At 42.0% G+C, this 23,957-nt stretch overlaps 1 non-coding gene across 1 annotated transcript; it reads left to right on the top strand.

The window, feature by feature from the left end:
- Nucleotides 1-5,401: 5,401 nt before the first annotated feature.
- LOC120106903 lies at nt 5,402-5,507 on the top strand. The gene has a single exon (XR_005508891.1). It is a non-coding gene; the product is annotated as a small nucleolar RNA R71 (small nucleolar RNA).
- The last annotated feature ends 18,450 nt before the right edge of the window (nt 5,508-23,957 follow it).

Here is a 23,957-nt window from a genome sequence, read left to right as displayed (position 1 = left end):
ATCACACCTTCGGCCGGCTCCCCGTGCCGCAAGGCCACCTCGTCTCTGGCGTCGAGGGACTCGACGCTTAAGGCTTCTACGGGCTTCTTCCCTTTGAGAGTTGCTAGGAAACATTGCCTTGCGGTCGGTTGGTCACCTCGGACCTCTCCAATCCCGGCCGCCGTGGGGAACCGCATGAGCAAGTGGTACGTTGAGACCACCGCGCGAAGGGCGTTCAGTCCGGGTCGTCCGAGGATAGCGTTGTAGGCCGAGGGAACACGGACGACCAAGAACCCGAGCCGCACCATGGCTTCTGCGGGTGCAACGCTCGCAGTCACAGGCAGCTCAACAACACCTTCGGCCGAGACAGCGTCTCCAGTGAATCCTATGAGGGGGGTGGATGTTTTGTGCAACAATTGTCTGGACAAGCTCATCTTTTGGAAGGCCTCGTAAAACAAAATATCAGCTGAGCTTCCACTATCCACAAGAACACGCCTTACATCATAGTTTGCCATAGTGAGGGAGATCACCATGGCGTCGTCGTGGGGGTCTGAACCCCCTTTACATCTTCATCACAAAAAGTGATTACATTACCGACCCTCTGCCTCTTTGCGACGGCTGCCCCTGATGCTTCAGTCGAGCCCCCTGCGTTCCTCTCGGGCCGGGGGCAGCCCCAGTGATAGTATGGATCACGCCCGCGACGGGTCGATTCTGCTCCCGAGGCTCCGGAGGGGCCGGGTCGGCCGGACGCGAGTCTGCGGGGGACGTCGGTCGTTCACATATCGACCGAGACGCCCTCGGCGGATGAGAGCCTCGATCTCGTCCCGAAGCTGGAAGCAGTCTTCGGTGTCGTGGCCGTGGTCTCGGTGGTACTCACAGTACGCCCGAGAGGGCCTCCTCCCAGGGATCTTCTTCATCTGTCTCGGGACCGGGAGGTCCTCCCGCCCCTTGATTTTCCATGAGGATCTGGGTCCGGGGAGTCAGGAGAGGAGTGTACCGGTTGAAACATCGGGGCGGAGAACGAGGGCGTAGGGCGCCGTGGTTCCTCGCCGGCGACAGGCTTCTGCGCCGACGTTGAGGCGTCGGGCTCCTCCTCTGGCGTGCCTCTTTTCGCCTTTTCTTCCCGAGCTTTGGAGGGATCTCGGCGGCCTCCTTGCTCCGGTGGGCGGCCGCCTCCTCGGCGTCCGCATACTGGTTCGCCCGGGACAACAGCTCCGGGAAGCTCCGCGGCAGGCGTTTGTCCAGGGAGAAGGTGAGTCTGCCCTTTCGGAAGCCACGCTTCAGGGCTGAAAGAGCCACCTCCTGGCTCAGGTTCCGGACTTCCAGCGTAGCCTTGTTGAAGCGGGTAAGATAATCCCGCAAGCTTTCTCCCTCGTTTTGCCGGATATCGAAGAGGGAGTCGGAGACCAGTCGCCGCCGGCTACTGACGGCGAAATGGGTGATGAAGAGGCGAGTAAACTGGTCGAAGGACTGGATCGAGTTAGCCTCCAAGCCGGCGAACCACGCCCTTGCCGGGCCACGGAGGGTCGCCGGAAAGCCTTGCAGAGGAGAGGACCTGATGCTCCGTGGAGGAGCATAAGGGTCCTGAAACTCTCGACGTGATCCCGCGGGTCCGCCGCCCCGTCATAGGGCTCGATCGCCGGCATTTTAAACCCCGGCGGATTCGGGGTCCGCAGGATCCTCGAGGCAAGCGCCGGTTGGGAGGAGATCTCCAAGTCGGCGAAGGGATCTTTAGAGTGGCCCTTCAGGACCTGGAGTTGTCGGTGGAGATCGTCCACCCGCCGGTTCCAGGGAGCGCGACCGATGGGTGGGAGACAAGGAGCACCGAGAGGGGGACCGACTGGAGCGCGGGTTCCTTGAGGACTGGGGGGTCTGGGAACGCGCCCGGGCCCGCCTCTCGTACCCCGCGCAGCTCGATGGGACGGTCCCGGCAAAATGGACCGTGCTCGAGAATCTTCCTCGCGCCGGCGCTCCTCCCCATGGGAGAGGAAGGAGCGCGGGTTAAGGAGGACAGGTGAGCGCTCAGGGAGCAGCGGCTCCTGGGCCCGCTGCGGCGCCCGAGACATCACACCCTGCAGGTTCTGCACCGCCTCCGCGAGGGTGCGAACCTGCTGGGCTAACTGGTCGAACTGAGCGGCTTCGACCATCTGAATGGGGGGTGGAACGGTGGAGTGTTGCTGAGAATGTGTTGGAGACGCAGCGGCCTCCCGGCCGGAGGCGCGAGAGGCCCCGCGACCGGAGGCATTGGAAGCTCCACGACCACCTCGCCGTGCCATTACGATCGCTCTAAGATTCGGGCCCTTCCTCTAGCGCCAACTGTTGCTGGTGGTCCAAACCGAGAACGATTGGCACAGCGGTGTGAACGGGATTTCCGTCTGAGCTGCCTTGGTTGATGTTGATTGTGCTCCACCTTCCACCGGAAACCTGCAAGCAAGCCTCGCACCACTACTGGGGTAGTGGGGGCCCTCCGACGATCAAGTCAGAGGAGATTGGAGGAGAAGGAGAGATAATTGCAGGGTAGTAGGAGAATGCTCTGGAAGTTCTTGCTTACCTCCCCCCTTCTCCCCCCCGCCAGCATAGTTTACCAGGCTGGGGGGGTCCTTCGGGGGGTTGGTCATCGTGTGGGCACGATGGAGTTGCCACTGACATGGCCGTTACAGGCGTCGTGGGGCAGCGCTGGGTACGGCCGTGACAGGGTGTAGTGGAGCTCCGCCTTGTACGGCTGTTACAGGAGATCGTGGAGCAGCGCCGGATACGACCGTTGCAGGGACAGAGGGTCGTGGCGTGCTTCAGGGGAACAGCCTGTCGTTGTCGAGAGGTTGCCGACTCGGGATCGGATTGCTGGATCAAGGGGCAGCCGACTCGGGGTCGGGCTGCGAAGCCGGAGATATCCGACTCGGAGTCGGATTGCTGGATCAAGGGGCAGCCGACTCGGGGTCGGGCTGCGAAGCCGAAGATATCCGACTCGGGGTCGGGTTACTGGATCAAGGGGCAGCCGACTCGGGGTCGGGCTGCGAAGCCGAAGATATCCGACTCGGGGTCGGGTTACTGGATCAAGGGGCAGCTGTAGTCTTCTTGGGCGCGCGTGTCGGTCACGTGGGGCATGGTGGCTGAGTTCCCCCGTAACATATACTTTGTGTGTTTATTATTTCAGCACTAAAGCATAGCAATTAGGTTTTTTTTATATATTTAAAAATACGAAAATGTAAAAAGTTCTTCAAAAATTCGAATCCTATACCTCCCAACCTAGATCAGACATTGTCCTCAATATTTTTTTTTACTTTAAACATATTATATTAATATATATATATATAATATTTTATTATTTATTATTATTATTATTATTTTTATTTGGATGAAAATATGATGCATATGGAGGATAGAAGCATTGTACCTTAGTTGCATCAGTAATATGAGGACACCTGAAAAAAATGTGATAAGAAAATATGCAAAAAATAACCTATGAAAATTGGGTTGCCTCCCAACAAGCGCTAAGTTTAACGTCTTCAGCCAGACGCAGTACATCTTTATCAAATCATACCGGGTTCATGCGGAGTTCTCCAAGAAAGAAAATTCGTGGGAAACTGATTGTCGGGCAGAAAGTTGACTGCTTCTATGGTCTTTTCTATATCAAAGTCAAAATGGGCCAAGCATATTTTTAGAGGGTCATCTGCCAAAATATAGGGAAGGGCTTCTTCTACAAGATCGTCCATTTTGTCTATTAGGAAGCACTCAACTTTCTTTGCGGGTTGATCAGAGGCACGAAATATATTTAACTTGACTTTCATATTCCCAAAAGATATATTCATTACCCCAGTTCTACAATTTATACTCGCATTGGCTGTAGCTAAAAAGGGACGCCCAAGGATCACGGGGATTTGTTTCTTAGGATTAGGCTCATGTTCCATATCAAGAATGATAAAATCTACTGAAAATAGAATTTGTCTACCTTGACAAGAACATCTTCAATTATCCCACGTGGTATTTTTACAGATCGATCAGCCAATTGAAGGATACCGAGGTTGGTTTTAACTCACCTAACCCAAGTTTCTCATAAACTGAGTAAGGTAAAAGGTTGACACTTGCCCCTAGATCTAAGAGTACTCGATCAATGAAATTATTTCCTAAGACACAGGAGATGGTGGGAGCACCAGGATCTTTGAATTTTGGAGGGGTGTTGTGTTGGAGGATGGAGCTCACTTGTTCAGTTAGAAAGACCTTGTTAGGCACATGTGTCCTAGATTTTCGTTTCTGTGTACAAAGGTCTTTGAGAAATTTGGCATAAGATGGAACTTGTCTAATAGCATCAAGAAGCGGGAGGTTGATTTTGACTTGTTTGAAAACCTCCATCATCTCCTCTAGTGAAGTTTCTTTTTTGCCAAAGGGAGAGGGTGAATTGAGGGCATCAGGAAATGGGACCTTTGGAATGTGAGTTGTGGCAGATGGTGGACTAGTTGAAGAAGAAGAAGGTTTTGGATTTTCATGTGATACATTTCTCTCTTCTTCTTTACCTTCGTTGTTGTTTTCCTCCCCAATCTTATTGTCTACTACACGTCCACTCCTTAGGGTAGTCAGAGCATTGGCCTGTTCATGATGAATTTTATTCGGTTGATTTTCTTGAGCCATGTATTGTCCCCTAGGATTACTCACTGGTTGGCTTGGAAGCTTTCCTTCCTCTCGCTTGTTCAGTGCATTAGCTAGTTGCCCCATTTGGGATTCTAGCTTGGCGATGGATTGCGTGTGAGAGTGCACCAATTGTGTAATAGTTTCCAAACCTTGAAGGGAGGTCAACACTTTCTCCTCAAAGGCTGTGTTTTTATGGGGTGGAGGAGGAGTGTGTTGAAATTGAGTCGAAGGACAGTAGGGATTAACATTCTGGAATGGTTGATAGTTTTGGAAATAAGGTTGGGAAGTATTGAGAGTCTGCTGCTTCCAAGAGAAATTCGGATGGTTGCGCCATCCCGGGTTGTAAGTGGTAGAATATGGATCATTACCGGGTCGGGATTGCGTTTGGGCAACATTTACTTGTTCTTGCACAAATTCAGGGAATTGTGCTGCCGAAGGGCACTCAAAAACAGTATGAGACGGATTAGAACAGAGAGCACACACTTGTGCTTGGAAAAAGTTTGGAAGCTGTTCTTTAGACATTAGCTGGTCCAACTTGCGGGATAGTGCATCTACTTTGTCAGATAGACCTATGGATTGGCTAACTTCATATATGGTTCCTTTTCTTTGAGAACTCGGGGGTGCTTGACGAGCAGAGGAGGCATGGTGGAGGGAATTTTTATTAAGGTTCTCAAATAATTGCCATGCCTCATGTTCACTTTTAAGCATGAAAGTACCCCCACAAGAAGCATCAACCATTTGACGGTTTCGTTCAGACAATCCGTCATAAAAACATTGCACTAATTGCCACTTGGGTATTTGATGATGCGGGCATTTACGGATTAGGTCCCGAAATCTCTCCCAGGTTTCATGAAATTCTTCTCCATCGGTTTGGGAGAAGCTTGTGATGGCACGTCTAAACTGGTTCGTTCTTCCTATGGGAAAGTATTTTTTAAGAAATTCTTGTTGCATTTGATCCCAGGAAGGAATTGAATTAGCCTCTAAAGAATTCAGCCATTGCTTGGCTCTGTCTTTAAGGGAGAAGGGGAATAATCTAAATTTCAGAGCATCATCAGTGAAGTTCTGAATCTTGACAGTGGTGCAAATCTCAAGAAGTTCATCTAGGTGTTTATATGGGTCTTCGTTGGTGAGCCCGTAAAAAGATGGGAGCATTTGGATCACACTAGACTTTATTTCATATTGTACAGCTGCTACTTTAGGTAATCGAATGCAAGATGGAGAAGTGTAAATGGTGGGAGTAAAGTACTCCCTCAGGAGTTTGGGTTGTTCTTCAGCCATCTCAGGAGGTGGAGCAGATCCTATGGTTCTATTGGTACGGATTTCGGCTCGAAGGATCCTAATAGAACGCTCTATTTCAGGGTCAAAAGGTACTAATTCTGGAGATCTGGAACGACACCCTAGCATGCACTAAAACTCTTCTGATCAGTCAAGTGCAGTCAAGCATGCATTAAAAGAAACACTTCAAATCCTTATGTTTGCCCTAAAATCACTAGACAGCTCCTAACTGGTTTGAAGAGGGCACCTAAGCCTCCAATTCGGTCTAATGAACTGAGTTGACCAGGTAAGCTCCCAGGTAAGTGGGGGGGTCACGATGCGTTGCAAAGGTCCCACTTAAAAACCACTTGCCTCGAACAGATTAACTGTCTCCCTTGGGACAAAGCTTGCCTAGACATCAACTGAGCCACAGAGCGAAATTGGTGCAACTTTCGGTGATCTTCGTCCTATTGAGCTCGAATGTCCCTAGGGGCCAACGTCTAATTGATTTTAATTAAAGTGATAGTTCTGTGAGAATTGATTCACCTAATTTGGGCAAGAATCTGGTGATGAAATCCAGTTCTTATCTTGTTGGGGTGATTGCCCTTACTTTGTGTGGATTAATTAGTGTATGTGTATCAAGCATGCATTCACACTTTTACTAAAATTAAAATCAAAACAATCACCACAATATTTCAGGCTAATTGGGAATCAATTTAAATAAGAAAGGTTTAGATGTTACCAAAGAAAATTTCCCCAGCAATTTTTTTATTTTAAAGCAAACCTCTACAGCATTCCTTTTCCAGCGGTTCCCATTTTGATCGTCCCAAATTTTCTCTTTGATTCCTGAATAAAAGAAAATTCCAAAATTAGCAAGAGAGAAAAAGGAGATAAGAAAAGTAAAAAAAAATAGAAAATATTTTTATTTTATTTTAGATATATATATTATTATTTTATTTATTATTTATTTATTTTTTTTTGAATTTTTTTTTAAAAGAAAAACACTACGCTAGCAATCCCCGGCAACGGCGCCAAAAATTGATAGTCAACTTTAAAGACCACGCAATAGCACGTATCTAGTAGGATAGTGATTACGGGTATCGATCCATAGGGATTGGGGTATAGTTATTTTTCTTTAAAAATAATTGAAAAAGGAGAATTTGTAAAGAAAATTAAACTAGAAATTTAATAAGAAATGCAATTACAATGATATCAGTTTGGGAGAACCTAGGGCAAGGAATTCACCACTAACATCAGAACAAGGGTTATTTATAATTTATTTCGTTCTTGGATTAACATGCAAATTGGCTACAAGCCTAATAAGCATTTGAATAGAAATTCACAAAAGTAATTTAGGCATAATCCATCTTCAGTTGGCATGAAATGTCTACCCTAATCTAAGGTGGCAGCACATCGCATCTTCCCTAAGCATGGACTATCTTATATTTACTTAGTGATCATGAAGAACAGTTGTATAAACTTCACATTTAAAATCACAGAAATTAAACATGAAATAAAAGAAGATATTCATTAAAAACAATAAGTTCATACAACTCCAAGAATATAAAATAAAATATAAAACCCATGTCCCTTTGTTAGGGCTGCATCCAGCCCTAGAGAGGAGATCAGCCTTTCATGGAGTGGTGGACGGCAGCAGCAGCACAGCAGCGGGCTCCCATTCCTTCCTTCTCTTTCTCCTTTGAAATATTCCCAAAATAGCCAAACCTCCCTCCCTCCTCTGTTTTTTATTGTCGTGGTAACTCCCTGAGAAGAGCCAAGCTCTTCTTCTCCCGGTGGGGAACTTGGCCTCTGAGGAGAGATGGATTTCAAGGGGTCCGTCTCCTCCCCTTTTATAGCTGCAAGCTCTCCCTCCCTCCTCCTTATTCCTCGTCGAGATAAGGATAGATCGAAGGGGATGAAGCTGCGAATCCTTGCTTGATCTTCGGACCCGTTGAGCATTCTGTTCACGGCTGAAGAAGTTTGGAGGCTTGCAGTGAATGCCGTGAAGCTCGGGATGCAGTTATTTGGAAGGATCTCGGATGATGATGGGATGCTCGGATTGTTAGAATTTGAAGTTTTATCTGTGGATAACAGAAGGCTGGATCGCATGGAAGGAATTCATCCGTGAACGTTGGGGAAGACATGCGGAGCAGGGGCTGTTTCCAAGGTAGCAGGGAGGGATTCACGGGATGGTTGAAGACGTTGAGAGGATCTCAGATCTGTTCCAAAGCCTGGGAAAACTGTGGATCGGTTGGGTGTTACGAAGGTGCTGGGCTGATTCGGATAAGAATGTTCCTCTGTTCCGTTTCCGAAACAGAGGAAGGCTGCAGTTGAAGCTTGCGGATGATGGAGCCAATCTCACGGCTATGTGGAGATGCCGGAAGAATCGGGATGCTGATCCGAGTGATCACGGGATGAGGATGGATCATAGAGAGATTTGGAAAGTGCTGGATTAGAGCGGGACTTGACGTCTATCCGGATGCTGGGAAGCTTGAATTCTGTTCGTGGGTCACGGGAGGATGAACTCGAATTGGTTGGGAACAGGGATTTGGAAGATGCTGCCGTTGGCTTGGTTCGGGAGGAATCAGACGTTGGCATGCATCGCTGATGGTTGATAACAGGGAGATATGAATCTAGTTGGGATTGGTCGGTTGAAGGTTCTGGTTGGATGCGGGATCACGAATGTGATGCGGAGGAATAACGAGATGAAGCTATATCTACAATCGGCTGGGAGCATGAACAGAGGAGTTTGTTCGGATACGGGAGAAGAGAATGAGGCTTGGTTTTAGATGAATGTCTTGAATGCATGGGAGCTGGGAAGGGAGTGATTCCGGAGGGAGGTTGAAGAAGTTAGCTTAGGCTTATCCATGAGATAAGGATGAAGTCGGATCACGGAGAAGATGGGATCCGTAGCAGGGGAGTTTGGTTTGTTCAATGGGATACGGGAGCTGGGAGATGGTTGGAGCGTGTGGAGTGAATGGAGCTTTAGGATTTGTGCAAATATGTTGGTATGCTTTGAGATTGGAGGGATAAATAATTGAAGGGATTTTATTGTTTTGAGATTAAAATAGGAGAGTTGGATCATATGGAAAAAATTGGAACGAATGGGAATAAATTTAGGTGAACGTGTGAGGAGTCATTAAGCACTGGGCTTTGGAGAAGAGTTCTTGGAGTCGACTCTGGAGGATGATGCAGTGTCCATTTAGGCTTTACCTAATTGAGCTCGACTCGACCTGCATGCATTAAGCTTAATCAATAAATAATCAAATCAAACTTGAATTACCTTGGATAATTTATTAAAATGCAATCATGAAGGTAATACATTTTTTGGTTGAATTTACAAAATATGTGAATTAAAATAATGATAAGTGCTATGAATAAGATATTAATTTATGCATTATTTAGCACTTATCAGTCGCCTCGGCGCTTTACGGGGACATCTCGGCTTGTTTGCGCTTTTTGCATGGGGACGACTCCGCTGCCTTGGGGACGACTCCGCCGTTATATCTCCGAAAAACATGTCTTCTGGAATTTTCTGAGAGAGTCGACTCCGCTCTTTCAGGGGACGTCTCCGCTGCCTTATCACTGAAAAAGACATCCTCTGGAATACCCTGAGAGAGCCGACTCCGCTACCTCGGGGACGACTCGGGAAGTCTGCTTTTTACTTGCGGGGACGACTCCTCGTCCTGTGGAGACGGCTCGCGCGCATCTCTTGAAATTGGTCTTTCTGCCGCCTCTGAGAGAGTCGACTCCGCAGAGTCAGGAGTCGACTCCGACCCTGCGAGACGCCTCGCCAGGTGCCGGAGACGTCTCCAGACGTGCCAATTCTTCCTGTTCGTGCCAGAGACGTCTCTGTGACAAATCGGAGACGTCTCGGCTGTCCCTGATCTGTTTTCTTCATCTCAAAAATTCTTCAATAAATCCTTGAAAAATATGGGAACTTGCCTAGACATTTCTTAACAATATTCTTAATTAAACACCTGAAATCCTCAAATAAATTGTTAAGATAAAGAGAATTATACTCTAGTGTTTTGTGTTCATCAAAATCCATTAGGGGGTCAACACGACTCAATCCACACTTTGCTGCAACTCAAGGTTAGATTCATCCAAATAAACAATGAAATGCATTTATACAAATATACTGAGAGTAACAGACTTATAAATGAAGTATCGAATTAACTTGTAGCATACTCTTGATTATTGCTTGTTAATCATCAAAATAACACTATCATCCTCAATCTCTCCCTTTTTGATGATTACAAAATATAGAGTATGAGCCTATTGATACTTATCTTAAAATCAGTTTTTAAAAGGGCTCAAGTTGCTGAATTTCAGCTTTTCAAATATGAGAGTGAAGTCTCCCCCTATATCATTCAAATGTTTCCAATTTGACTTTTTGAATTGCTCCCCCTTTCATTTATATTTCATTAAAGATGAAACTCCAAAAATTTGAGATAAAGCATGAGTTTCAGGTTATGTATCGAGGTGTGAAAGGTGCGTGCCAAATTCTGAAATTCTATGTGCCAAATTCTGAAATTCAATAGAAATTTTAGATTTGATCATTTTCATTGTTACAAATTGCACCCCCTTAAATGTATATGCTTTCCCATTATAATTTTCAATTTGTTTTACAACTTATTTCTCTTTTCTTACACAACTTATTTCTCTTTCTTTACTTCGCTCCCTTTTTGTTATCATCAAATAGGTGCATGGGAATAGACACAATAAATAACAAATATTCAAACTTCATTGATCAAAATAGGAATATTTTAGTACAATCATGCCAAAAACAAAAGCAGATACAATGTTCCTCAATCAAAGTTCAAAATACATGATAAACACAAAATACATATGAGAACTAGATACCTATCCTAGGCTCTAAACAGAAATACTAATATCAGCCTAGGGAGTATCTAATGGCTGGGATCTAGTCCTCATCCTCCTAGTGTACGTGGCGAGGGGAGGTCAAGCCTGATGAGACTGAGTCTGGCGTGGAGCATAGTGAGCTGGATGACTCTGTGCCGAAATCTCTGACTCAGCAGCCTGTGGCACAGATGGTCCATGAGTCTCTCTCTCTCCGTAGAGCTTCTATCTGCTCCCTCAGATCACTGATCTCAGCAGACATGATATCTAGTCGGCTCGTCAGCCCATCAGTGATAGTCCTTGCCTGAGCTGACATAAGTTCAGTCATCCTACTCCAGAACTCATCTGTATGTCCCGCAGGAACAGATGACGATGGTCCAGCCTCAGAAGGTGCAGTAGGATGATCCATATGCTCCTCATCCTCAGGGATAGGGTCTCCAATATCTGGTGCATCACCCTCTGGTGCATCACCCTGAATCCCTGCTCTAGTGTGAATCCACTGCCCGTTCACTTTCTCATAGCCCATGCGGATAAGTGATCGTGTAGTGTATGTATCAGTAAAAAGTAGATGCCTGGATACCTCCCCCTCGACAGATATGTCGTGCTGTCGGAAGATCAAGGTGAGTATCATACCATAAGGCAGGGATACTCTGGAGTTGCAGATCACCTTCCTCATCTGCCTCAGGATCATGGCCGGGAGATTCAGAGAAATACCCTGAATAATATGCTCCATCACTACTAGATCTCGCTCTGTGATGAGATCGAATCTCCCGCTCTTCGGAAATAAAATTCTATTTATGATGCTGAGCAATAACCTCATTTCTACAGAAAGAGAGCTTGCTATTACCTTCTCGGAAAAGTCGAAGTCTTCATTCTCCATTATCAACTGCAGGGCTCTCATCTTGTTTTCTGGCTTTTCTGGAGTTGCTCCTTCGCAGGAGAGATGAAGCAACTCACTCAAACTCTCCTCGGAAACTCGAACCCTAACTCCTCGAACTTCCGAAATGAGCCCTCCCATTCCAGTTTTGAGGAAGGCATAGAACTCCCGAACTAGTCCGGGGTAGATCATCACATTTAGGGAGCAAAGATACTCCCAACCTTGCCTTCGGATCCATTCCCCCAAACGGAACCCTTCTTGATCAAAGAACTCGGAATGGATCCTTCTCCCCGTTGTAACCGGTCTCCCCGCAAACTTTGCAAGTTGTACTGAGGGGGAAGGAGGAGGAGGTGGCTCTGCACGTGCCTCACGTTGTGGAGACACTGTAGATGGCTCCGTAGCTTCTCTTTCCTAATGTTGGATCCGTGAGACTCTCCCGGATCTCTTGGCTACGGCTCTTTTGGGTCCCATTTCTCCAAGATCTTGAAGTAATCTAGCGTTTGGAGTTGATTGGAGGAGTTTGGAGAGTGGGGAATAGAGTTTTCAGAAGAGGACAAGGGCAAACAGTGCCCTAAAAAAAACTCACGGGTCCCCCTTTTAACAGTGGGGTCCCGACGTTGGGTCGACTCAAGAATTTTCTTGGGTCGACTCAACGTTGGGTCGACCCTATTCTGGGTTGGGTCGACCCAAGTTCAGAATTTTTTCCTTTCTCTTCCTTTTTGCTTCTAAAAATTTTCCTTGCTTCCAATCCTTACAAATTCTATCCGAGACAATGATACATGAGTAAGGAATCTATATATGACAATTTTGACTCATGTTTCATGGGTTTTTAGAAATGGGAGGAATGTATCATGAGACTGCTTGCTCCCTTTTATATCTCTTCAATAGAAAGGATCACATATGCCTAATTCCCTCCTTAGCGTGCAGAATCTATCTTCACTTAAGGATTTTGTGAATATGTCGGCTAATTATTTTTCAGTGCATATATGCTCAATACATATGTTTCCATTTTGCACATGATTCCTAATAAAATGATATCTTATTTCTATGTGTTTGGCTTTAGAATGCTGAACCGGATTTTTAGTAAGGTTGATGGCACTAGTATTATCATACTTAATAGGAATATTATCTAGCTTAACTCTATAGTCCTCTAGTTGTTGCTTAAGCCATAGTACTTGAGCACAACAACTGCCAGCAGCTATATATTCAGCTTCAGCTGTTGACAGTGCCACTGAATTCTGCTTTTTGCTAAACCATGATACTAAGTTGTTTCCTAAGAATTGACATGTTCCACTAGTGCTCTTCCTATCTAATTTGCATCCAGCAAAATCAGCATCTGAGTATGCAAGCAAATCTAGACAGGAGTCTCTTGAGTACCATAATCCTATGTTCGTAGTTCCTCTTAAATATCTAAGGATTCTTTTAACAGCACTTAAATGTGATTCCTTAGGATCTGATTGGTATCTAGCACATATTCCTACACTAAATACGATGTCTAGTCTACTAGCAGTAAGGTAGAGCAAGGATCCAATTAGTCCTCTATAAAGCTTAATATCAATACTCTTTCCTTTTTCATCTTTCTCTAGCTTACTAGTAGGATTCATTAGAGTGCCTACTCCCTTATGATTTTCATTCCCAAACTTCTTTAGTATTTTCTTTGTATACTTAGCTTGATGAATGAAAATACCTTCTTTAGTTTGTTTGATTTGTAATCCTAGAAAGAAACTTTGTTCTCCCATCAAACTCATTTCGAATTCTCCATGCATTAGATCAGCAAATTCTTTGCAAAGAGTATCATTTGTGGCACCAAAGATTATGTCATCTACATATATTTGTACCACTAATAGATTTTCATCCTTTCTTTTGAGAAACAGTGTCTTATCTACATTTCCTCTACTAAAGTCATTATTAAGCAGAAATTTGCTTAATCGATCATACCAAGCCCTAGGTGCTTGCTTCAATCCATATAATGCCTTATGTAATCTAAACACATGATTTGGCAATTCATGATTCTCAAAACCAGAAGGTTGCTCTACATATACTTCTTCCTCTATAAAACCATTTAAGAATGCACTTTTTACATCCATTTGATACAATTTGAAATCCATGAAACATGCAAATGCTAGAAGTAATCTAATAGCCTCTAATCTAGCTACAGGAGCAAATGTTTCATCAAAATCTATCCCTTCTTGATTGTATCCCTTAGCTACAAGTCTAGCTTTATTTCTTATAACTAACCCATTTTCATCTAATTTATTTCTAAAGATCCATTTTGTTCCAATTACAGAGTTATGCTTTGGTCTTTCAGTTAATGTCCATACATTACTTCTTTTGAATTGATTTAATTCTTCTTGCATGGCATTTATCCAATTAGTATCTTTTTTAGCTTCTTCATAAGTCTTAGGTTCTAATTGTAAAACAAAAGCAAGATAATCATTTAAATTTCTGAGAGAGGATCGAGTTCTTACCCCTTGAGATGGATCACCAATGATTAAGTCTTTAGGGTGTCCAGATGCATACCTCCATTCCTTTGGCAAGTTTTGAGATTATAGTGGCACGCAATCATCTCCCTTATCTTGAATTGGCACGTCATCAATATTCAACTTTTCAAAGTTAATAATTCCTGTATCATCATCAAGAATATTTTCTTTCCTAGCAGACTCACTATCAGACTCATCAAATATGATATTAACTGACTCTTCGACTACAAGGGTTCTTTTATTGAATACTCTGTATGCCCTGCTAGATGTGGAGTATCCTAAGAAGATACCTTCATCTGACTTGGCATCAAATTTACTTAGATCCTCCTTGCCATTATTTAAGATGAAACATCTACATCCAAATACTCTAAGATATTTAGCAGTTGGTTACTTATTCTTCCAAAGTTCATAAGGAGTTTTCTTGGTTATTGGTCGTATTAAAACTCGATTTAGAATATGGCAAGCAGTGCTTATAGCTTCAGCCCAAAAGTACTTTGGAAGATTTGACTCACACAACATCGTGCGTGCCATTTTTGCCAATGTCCTGTTTTTCCTTTCAACAACCCCATTTTGTTGAGGCGTTCTAGGTGCTGAAAATTGATGTGAAATACCATTTTTATTACAAAATTCTTCAAAGTGTTGATTTTCAAATTCAATACCATGATCACTTCGAATTGCTACTAAGGTGAGCTTCTTTTCATTTGTGATATTATTATAAAGTTTCAAGAATTCTGAAAATTCTTCATTCTTATGTGCCAAAAATGAAACCCATGTATATCTTGAAAGATCATCTACAATAACTAGTCCATACTTCTTCCCTCCTAGACTCGCAGTTCTAGTGGGTCTAAATAGATCCATGTGTATGAGTTCAAAAGGCCTAGTTGTTGATACTATATTCTTTGATTTGAAGGATGATTTAGTTTGTTTTCCCAATGAGCATGGTCCACAGATTTTGTCCTTTTCAAAAATCAACTTTGGCACATCTTTTATTAATTCCTTATTGACTAGTTTTGATATTAATTCCATACTAGCATGTCCTAGTCTACGATGCCAAAGCCAACTTATTTCATTTTTCTTTTCTTCATTAGTAATTAAGCATAATCCATTTTTCTTGCCTAAATCATAAAGATCTACCATGTAAATATTTCTTTGCCTTTGTCCTACAAGTACAATACTATTATCTTTAGGATTTGTGATTATGCATACTGATGCTTCAAATGTGACTTTAAATCCTTTATCACAAAATTGACTTATGCTAAGTAGGTTATGTTTCAAACCCTTAAATAATAAGACATTTTCTATGAAAATAGATGGAGTAATGAAACTTTTATCCTTTCCAATGATATACCCTTTACCATTGTCTCCATAGGTTACTACTCCACCCTTCTTAGATTCCAAGGTGACAAATTGGTCTACGTCACCGGTCATGTGTCTTGAGCTGCCGCTATCTAGATACCATCGTTTTTTCTCTTTATTAGCTGCAAGACACCCCTGCAATAAAGATCAAGAAAGAGCTTTAGGTACCCAAACTATGTTGGGTCCTTTAGGGTTAGTACTTGATGTTTCTTTTGGAACCCAAACTTTCTTGAATTTGATCTTATGATTATTACTCAATTTGTTTTGACTGGACTTTCTATAGTTATATTCATATGCTTTATGTCCTGATTTATTGCAGCAATGACAAGTAATATTTTCATTTTTAGCTTTAACAAAAATGTTCTTTAAGTATTTTTGATTCCTATTTGTTTTATAACCTAATCCAGCCTTATCATATACAGCTTTTTGACAATCAAGAATCATATTTAATTTGGTTGAACTAAGTGTAAACTTATCTACTAAGGATTTATATTTTTTAGCATCTTCTTTTAACTTGACATTTTCAGCAATTAGATTCTTGGTTTCATTTGTGAGTTTCCTACTTAATGTTTCATAGTTATGAGATAGTTTTAACTTATCTTTGATAAGAGATTGATTTTCTTCTTTTAGAACTTTATTTTTATTGATTAGTTTTTTATGTTCTTCCATTAGTTCTAAAAATACATCATGTAATTCATCAACAGTAAAATCACATTCAAGTTCAAAATCTACCTCATCGTCATTGGCCATATGACACATTTGGGCCGTCTCTTGATGATCTTCCTCTTCTGAACTTGACTCCTCACTTTCACTCCATTCAGCCATGAAGTTCTTCTTTTTCAGTTTTCTTGCCATCCATTTCAATTCTGGGCAATCTATCTTATAATGCCTGGGTTTGTTACACTCATAACAAATAGGAGTTTCTTTTTCCTTTTCTTTATCCTTACCCTTTTCTTTGCTTGAGCTACCTTTGAAGAAGGGTTTCTTTTTATGAAATCTATTCTTACCTCTCATAAACTTTCTGAATTTTCTTCCAAGCATAGCCATTCCTTCTTTATCCAATTCATCATCATCATCTGAATCTTCTGACTCAGTTTGTTGTTTAGGGGTGGTAGACTTTAGGGCAATGGGCTTTCTTCTCTTGACCTCATCTTCTGAATTTTGCCTCATGGTCAACTCATGGGTCATGAGTGATCCTAGAAGTTCCTCTAATTGCAGTGTGTTAAGGTCCTTAGCTTCCTGAATTGTTGTTATCTTGGCCTCTCAAACTCTTGGTAGAGACCTGAGAATTTTTCGCACCAATTCAGAGTTAGTATAAGACTTTCCTAAACTCTTAAGCCCATTTATAATTTCAGTAAAACGAGTAAACATATCAGTTATGGACTCAGTGGATTCCATTTTAAATAATTCATACTTGTGTACTAATATGTTTATTTTTGACTCCTTAACTTGATTAGTCCCTTCATGAGTGATCTCAAGTTTGTCCCAAATTTCTTTTACAGAGACGCAAGTAGATATTCTATTAAATTCACTTACATCTAATGAACAGTAAAGTACATTAATTGCTTTTGCATTTAACTGTGCTAATCTTCTATCACTTTCATTCCAATCCATTTCTGGTTTGGGTATGATAGTGCCCTCTATATTAAGTGTGGGTGTGTGAGGTCCTCTAGTAATGATGTACCATAATTCATAGTCTAAAGCTTGAATGAATATCCTCATCCTAGCTTTCCAGTATGTGTAATTTGTGTCATTAAATAGAGGAGGTCTATTTGTGGATTGCCCCTCACTCATAGAACATCCCACTTGGGTTGTCATGATCTTTAACTCTTGATTGTGAGATCAATAAGTACTATTGGAGCACCTTGCTCTGATACCACTTGTTGCCCAAGGTGACAAGCCAAGAGGGGGGGGGGGTGAATTGGTTTCTCTTAATTTTAACTATCTTACTTATGTTAAATGATGAGTTAGTGGAATTAAACAAATCACAATACAAACAACAAGAAGTATAGTGGTTCGGTGCTCTCCTTAGCACCTACGTCCACTCCCCAAGCGACCTCTTGAGAATTCACTATAATCCTGCGGATTACAGTTGGATTGTTTTCCGGGCTCTCAATCCAAAAACCTTTACACTTTGGCTTTCCGGGTTCACCAAAAACCTATGTTGGTTTTACGGGCTCACCAACGAACCTATGTTGGTTTTCCGGGCTCACCAACGAACCTTTACAATTGGTTTTACGGGTTCACCAATCAACCTACACCGTTGGTTTTGCGGGCTAACCAACTAACCTTTACAAGGAGTTTAATAACCAAAGTAAGAAGATTTAAGCTCCTAGATGAGCAAATATAACAAAATAATCTACAAAGAAGAGTTTAGAGAATAGTTATCACTTGATGTGACTTCTCTCTTCTTTGTCAAGGATGCTTCACTCTTCAAGGGTGGATGGAGCTCTTAATGACTCTTGGAATCTACTCAACTACTTTTTTTTGACTCTTGAATGAAGCACTTGGATGAAGAAGATTAGGGCACTTTATCTTTCTTGTGTACTCTTTGATATTCTTGCAAAAGGATGTTCTCTCTGATGAATAGTGCCACTTTAAATAGTTTCCTTCATCCATTGGACAAGCCCCAACGGTTAGAATTCAAAAACTAGCCGTTACTCACTGTTGGAAGGACAAAAAGTACCTCTGCAGAACTAGCCGTTATGCTTTTGCCCGTGTTTGGGTCGGCTCAACCTGTCCTTGGGTCGACCCAACTTTCACTTGGGTCGACTCAACCTTTCCTTGGGTCGACCCTCTCAGAACCACAAAAACTTGAATTCAACCTTCCTTCACTTGGGTCGACTCAACATTTCTTTGGGTCGACTCAAGGTTCAGTTGGGTCGACTCAACTTCCACTTGGGTCGACCCTCTCAGGATTTCCAGAGAACCTTTTCTGTCATCTGTTCTGTCTTGCCTTTGGGTCGACCCTCTCAGGGTTTGGGTCGACTCAAGCTTGGGTCGACTCAACTTCATCTTGGGTCGACCCTCTCAGTATTTCCAGAGAACCATTTTCTGAGTTGTTGAGAAGCTTGAAGTTTGGGTCGACTCATGCTTTCCTTGGGTCGACCCAACTTACTGTTCATCTGTGCCATTTTTGCAGAAGTGTGCCAAATGCTTTCTTGATGTGCCGGGGTCGACCCAATCATCCTTGGGGTCGACTCAATCTACACTTTACTGCAACTCAAGGTTAGATTCATCCAAATAAACAATGAAATGCATTTATACAAATATACTGAGAGTAACAGACTTATAAATGAAGTATCGAATTAACTTGTAGCATACTCTTGATTATTGCTTGTTAATCATCAAAATAACACTATCATCCTCATCTAACAAGCACTTGCACAATTGCTCCAGTGTCGCTACATTGTGGACTCAAGACTCGTCCATCAAATTAAGCAATATGTGCACTAATCTCAGTGGATCAATCACCGTCCTCGTGATGATCCATCGATCAGGAGCAATTCAGAAATTAATCACCAATGACACATGTCTCAAATCTCAACTCTTGAGAATATGCGTCATCATCTTATTAATTCCTTGGACGATTCATGGACACATAAGAACATGAATGAAAAGAATGCCCAACTTAATTAGGTCAAGTACAAATTTATGTTTCAGAATAAAATAATGCGTCAGCCAAATTGGCTTCTAGGGCATACTTCTAACAGTACTGGCTCAATACGAATAGGTTCTATAGGCATAATAGCTCGTTGCTCTTCAGAAACTTTCTCTTTGAGCTCAATTTTCCTTCCACTGCCTCTATCAAGGATAAACTATTTTTCAATATAGATAGCATGTCGGCTCACAAACACTTTGTGATCCTTTGGGATGGAAAAATGGTATCCTAATGACTCTTTAGGATATGCAATAAAATGAGTATTAATTGTCCTATCCTCTAACTTGTCCGCCTGTTGTCACTTGACGTGAGCCGGACATTTCCAAATCTTGAGATAACCAAGACTCAGTTTCTTACCATGTCATATCTCATATGGTGTGGTAGGAACAGATTTAGAGGGAACTCTATTCAATAAATAAATAGTTGAAAATAGGGTATCTCTCTAAAAAAACAAGGGTAAATCAATGAAGCTCATCATGGACCTGACCATATCCAATAGGGTCCTATTCCTCCTCTCTGACTCCCCGTTGAGTTGAGGTGTACCCGAAGGGATCCATTGTGAGATTATACCATTTTCTTTAAGATAATCTCGGAATTCTCTACTAAGGTATTCACCTCCTCGATCTGATCGAAAAACCTTAATGAGTTTTCTAGTTTGTTTTTCTAATTCATATCTGAACTCTTTGAACTTTTCAAAGGCTTCAGACTTCTATCTCATAAGATATACATATCCATACCGTGAACAATCATTGGTAAATCTTATGAAGTAAGAATAACCTCCCCTAGCTTGCACATCGAATGGGCCACAAACATCAGTGTGTACAAGGGTAAGTATTTCAGTGGACCTCTCCCCGTGTCCTACAAAGGGTAATTTGGCCATTTTTCCTTGAAGGCAGGATTCACAAATTGGATATGACTCAGAAGTCAATGAGCCTAGAAGCCCATGTTTCTCCAATTTGTTTATTCTGTCTTCTCCTATATGACCAAGCCTGAGGTGCCACAAATACTTTTGATTTATCTTATCTCTAGATTTTTTAGATCCTATGGTACTCACTGTTTGCTCAGATATATTTATAGATACATCTATATGTATGTGATAGTGACTGTCAATCATAAAACCACGTGCAACCAATTTATTTCTCAAATAAATAGAATAGTAGTCTTATAAAAATCTTCCTATGCTAAACAAGATACAGAAATCAAATTTTTGCTAGCAACAGGTAACAATCCCTAAGTATCGTGAGCATATCTGACATATCTTCTAAAGGTGTGTCACCCTTCTTGCTCTTTATGCTTCCTATATAGATAGGACAGTTCCTCTTCCAATGACCGTCCATGATGCAATGGAAACACTTTCCCTTGCAATCGGCATTTTTCTTAGAACTTCCTTACTTGGCATTTTCTCGATCTTCTGCTTCTTCGCAATCTTCTTCTTCTTCCAGGTAGACTGTTTCTTGAAAGTAGAAACCAACTCGACAGTGAGAACTATGCCCCTTGAACTCTTCAAGGCCCCTAAGTAGTTACCAATTTATTTAACAATTCTGTTTTGATGCATACAATCTTGTTCATATGGTAGTTGGCTATAAACTGTTCATATGAAGCTGGAAGGGATTGCGGGATCAAATCCGTTTTCCATTTCTTGTGCATGGTCATGCCGAGCTTCTCAAGCTTCTCTAAGTCCTTTATCATGGTTAAACCATGATCACGGACAGACTGCCCATCGGGCATCTTGATCTTGAAGAGCCTCTTGGACACTTCAAATCAAGCTGCGTGACTCTGATCACCATACAACTCTTGGAGGTGATTTAACGTGTCCCTGGCAGTCTTCATGTTCTCATGCTGGCATTTTAATTTATTGGACATGGATGCCATTATGTAGCACCTAACTTTATTGTCATCGTCCGTCCACTTAGCATACGTCTTACGCTGATTAGTAATCGGACGGACTGGTAACACAGGGATTTCATGGTTTAGCACATACCCTAATTTCTCACAATACAAAATTATTTTTGAAATTGCAGAGCCAGTCTTTATAATTGGGTTTGGTCAAACGGTTGTTCTCTAGGATATCAGTTAATAGTTTGGAAGCTAACTTTATAATCCTCAGAGAGTAAAGATTCTAGTTAGAATTTTGTACTCGAATTTCAATTTGTTTTAGGGACTTTTAAAACAAACACCTCCTACTATTTCTTCGAATCTCTCACACTCCTTAGGTAGAGAAACGAAAACCCTTCGCGACTAAAATTTCTAGTGGGGTGCTACGGTTCCACTAATTTACATACCACCTCACCTAACAGTTATTGGTGACACATAAACGATGAGTGTACAACTCTTGTGCAATGCTTCTCAAGCAAATTGTAGCGCTATCCGGTCTCTAAGTAATGAAGACCTCACCTAACAGTTATTGGCTCCATTCCTTAGTTAAGTCGGACCCACCGTATAACCGCAGAAGCAAAGCCGTCATTGGGTCCCTTACCTAACAGTTATTGGGCCCAACCCCATCTTTATCCTTACAACAACTCATGTCTATAGAGAGGTCCGATCCCCTGATACAACTTGCCCACTGTATCCAGCCGAGACAAATCAATGCCGGAAAGACCTTAGCAGCTCTACTACGGTGGAAGACCACTAGACTTAATATTGGATAATCTAGTCTTAGTGATTCCAACTTTGAGCTACTCATAGGAGGTAATCGATCAATTAGTCAGGTAAGCAGGTGGGAGGCTCCCCTTACTCAGAGAGTAAGGTCCTAATTAAGTAACCACCTTCAACGCTTTCATAGACACCAATTAGATCAATTAATCAAATATGGCTAGCTCAATGTATCGTTCACTCTTGACTGATTGAGGAGGTTTTAGGTCTCAAATAGGATTTTTATCTCATGTAAATATGAAACTCCTTTCATATGTTATGCGTTTACATCTTATGTAAATGTCATATTGTTTAGGTTTACATCCTATGTGAATTTGAAACCCTTTGCATATGTGTTTACATCTTATCTAAATGACATATTAGTTCAGGTTTACATCTTATGTAAATGGCCAAACCTAATTGGATTTTTATTCACATCTTATGTAAAATTGCTTAATATATACATACATCTCATGCATATACTAATTTCCTTTTAAACATAGGCATAAATAGAAATTTATCTTTTATGATCATGAATCTTTGATTGAGCCTTTACATATAACTCATGCACATAATTTTCAGATCTAGTTTCAATTAAATATGCTATCAGCTGAAATTCTGATCATGCAAAATATGATTTTAATTTTGCAATCTGATTGTGATTAAAACTAATCATGCAAGATCTAGATTTTTAAACAAAAATCTGCATGCTGAAATCTAAAATTTCAGCACGCAGAAATTTCAGCAAGCATAAAAGAAAATTTTAGATCCAATTTAAATCCTAATCAAGCTAATCAATTTTAATCTAAATCCCATAAACCTGGCTCTGATACCACTGTTGGGTTTTTTCCATATGCGTTGCGACGATCGCAGCGGAAAGACACGTGCGGGGGCGTTCATCTCATGAACGTTTTAGGGAACGTTGATTTCAAAAATTTTCTAGAATTCTCTAACTCAGTTTTATAAAATCTACAGGGAAGATTAAAATTAAAAGACATGATTAATTTCAGATCTACTACAATTTCTAATTGTATAGAATTTATAAAGATCTAATATTTATCTTTGAGCGGGTAGAACTTCACCGCTATCTGATGATCATAGGATTTTTGGTTATCTTCCAGCCGCACAAGCGTCCGGCCTCTACAGGTATCCACACGAGGTACAGATCGCTCCAAGATCTCACCGAGGTGCTAGCTTCCTTGCAGAGATTACCTTTGATGGCTGAATTCCTCTCTCTTTAATCAACTCCTTGATTACTTTGAGAGAAAGAAGAAGGAAGACGACGGACATCGAAGGGAAGGAGAAGAAGACGACGCTCTGCTTCTTTCTCTCTTGCTCACGCCAAAGGGAAGAAGGAGGGAGAGGGTGGCGGCTGATTGAAGGCTCCAATTCCCTTATGCATCACGCCTGGTCCCTTTAAATAAGCATCTCATGCCTACACAAATAAGAAATAATTTCATCAATCAATCAATCCTTGATTCATCCCTCCAAAATCAGGAACATCCCTTACTTAATTCTATCACAACCCTTACTTAAAAGTGATTGGAGAGAATCCAAGGGATGTGCTTGTTCGGTTTTCTAGTGCCCTAGGGCACAGCGGAAGATACGGGATTATAAAATTTTCTTATAAAATCCATTATATGAAACCCTAATAAGCCAAGATCACTTTAATAGTATAACCAAATAATGTAGAAAATATAATCTTGGTATAGAAGAATACCTATCACGCTATATCCAATATGTCTGAAGATGTCCTAAGGTGCCCAAATGTTCACCCTCCGATGTTGATCCACACAGGAATGGGTTCAAGACTCTAGCAACACCAAAACTTGATTCTAATTGTTCAATCCTTCCAAAGGATTTAATTAGCTGATTTTCCTTCACTTCCTTCTTTCTTTCTACCTCTAAAATATTCACTAGCCTTTTTGTCCTAAAGAAGACCCTCTTGTCTTGGGTTAGGACAAAAGAGAGAGGCTTGTAAGAAAGAAGGGATAAGGGAGAGAGAAGGAGAGACTTTTTCTTTGATGATCTTTAGAACCCCAAGGCACCTCCTTATTTATAAGAGATGGAGGGATGCATCATAAAGGGATGCATCCTATCCACACACCTCATCATGATGAGGCATGTGCCAAGAGAGGCATCCCATCATGATGGGGTGCTAAGGAGAAGGGTGTATCAACTTCTTTCTCACATCTCTCTCTTAAATCCTGATGATCCAAGGGCCCAAATG

Source organism: Phoenix dactylifera, unplaced genomic scaffold, assembly GCF_009389715.1.
Source record: "Phoenix dactylifera cultivar Barhee BC4 unplaced genomic scaffold, palm_55x_up_171113_PBpolish2nd_filt_p 000676F, whole genome shotgun sequence".
Classification (NCBI taxonomy): domain Eukaryota; kingdom Viridiplantae; phylum Streptophyta; class Magnoliopsida; order Arecales; family Arecaceae; genus Phoenix; species Phoenix dactylifera.
The sequence above is the reverse complement of the archived record's forward strand: the minus strand, read 5'-3'. Positions and strand labels throughout refer to the sequence as shown.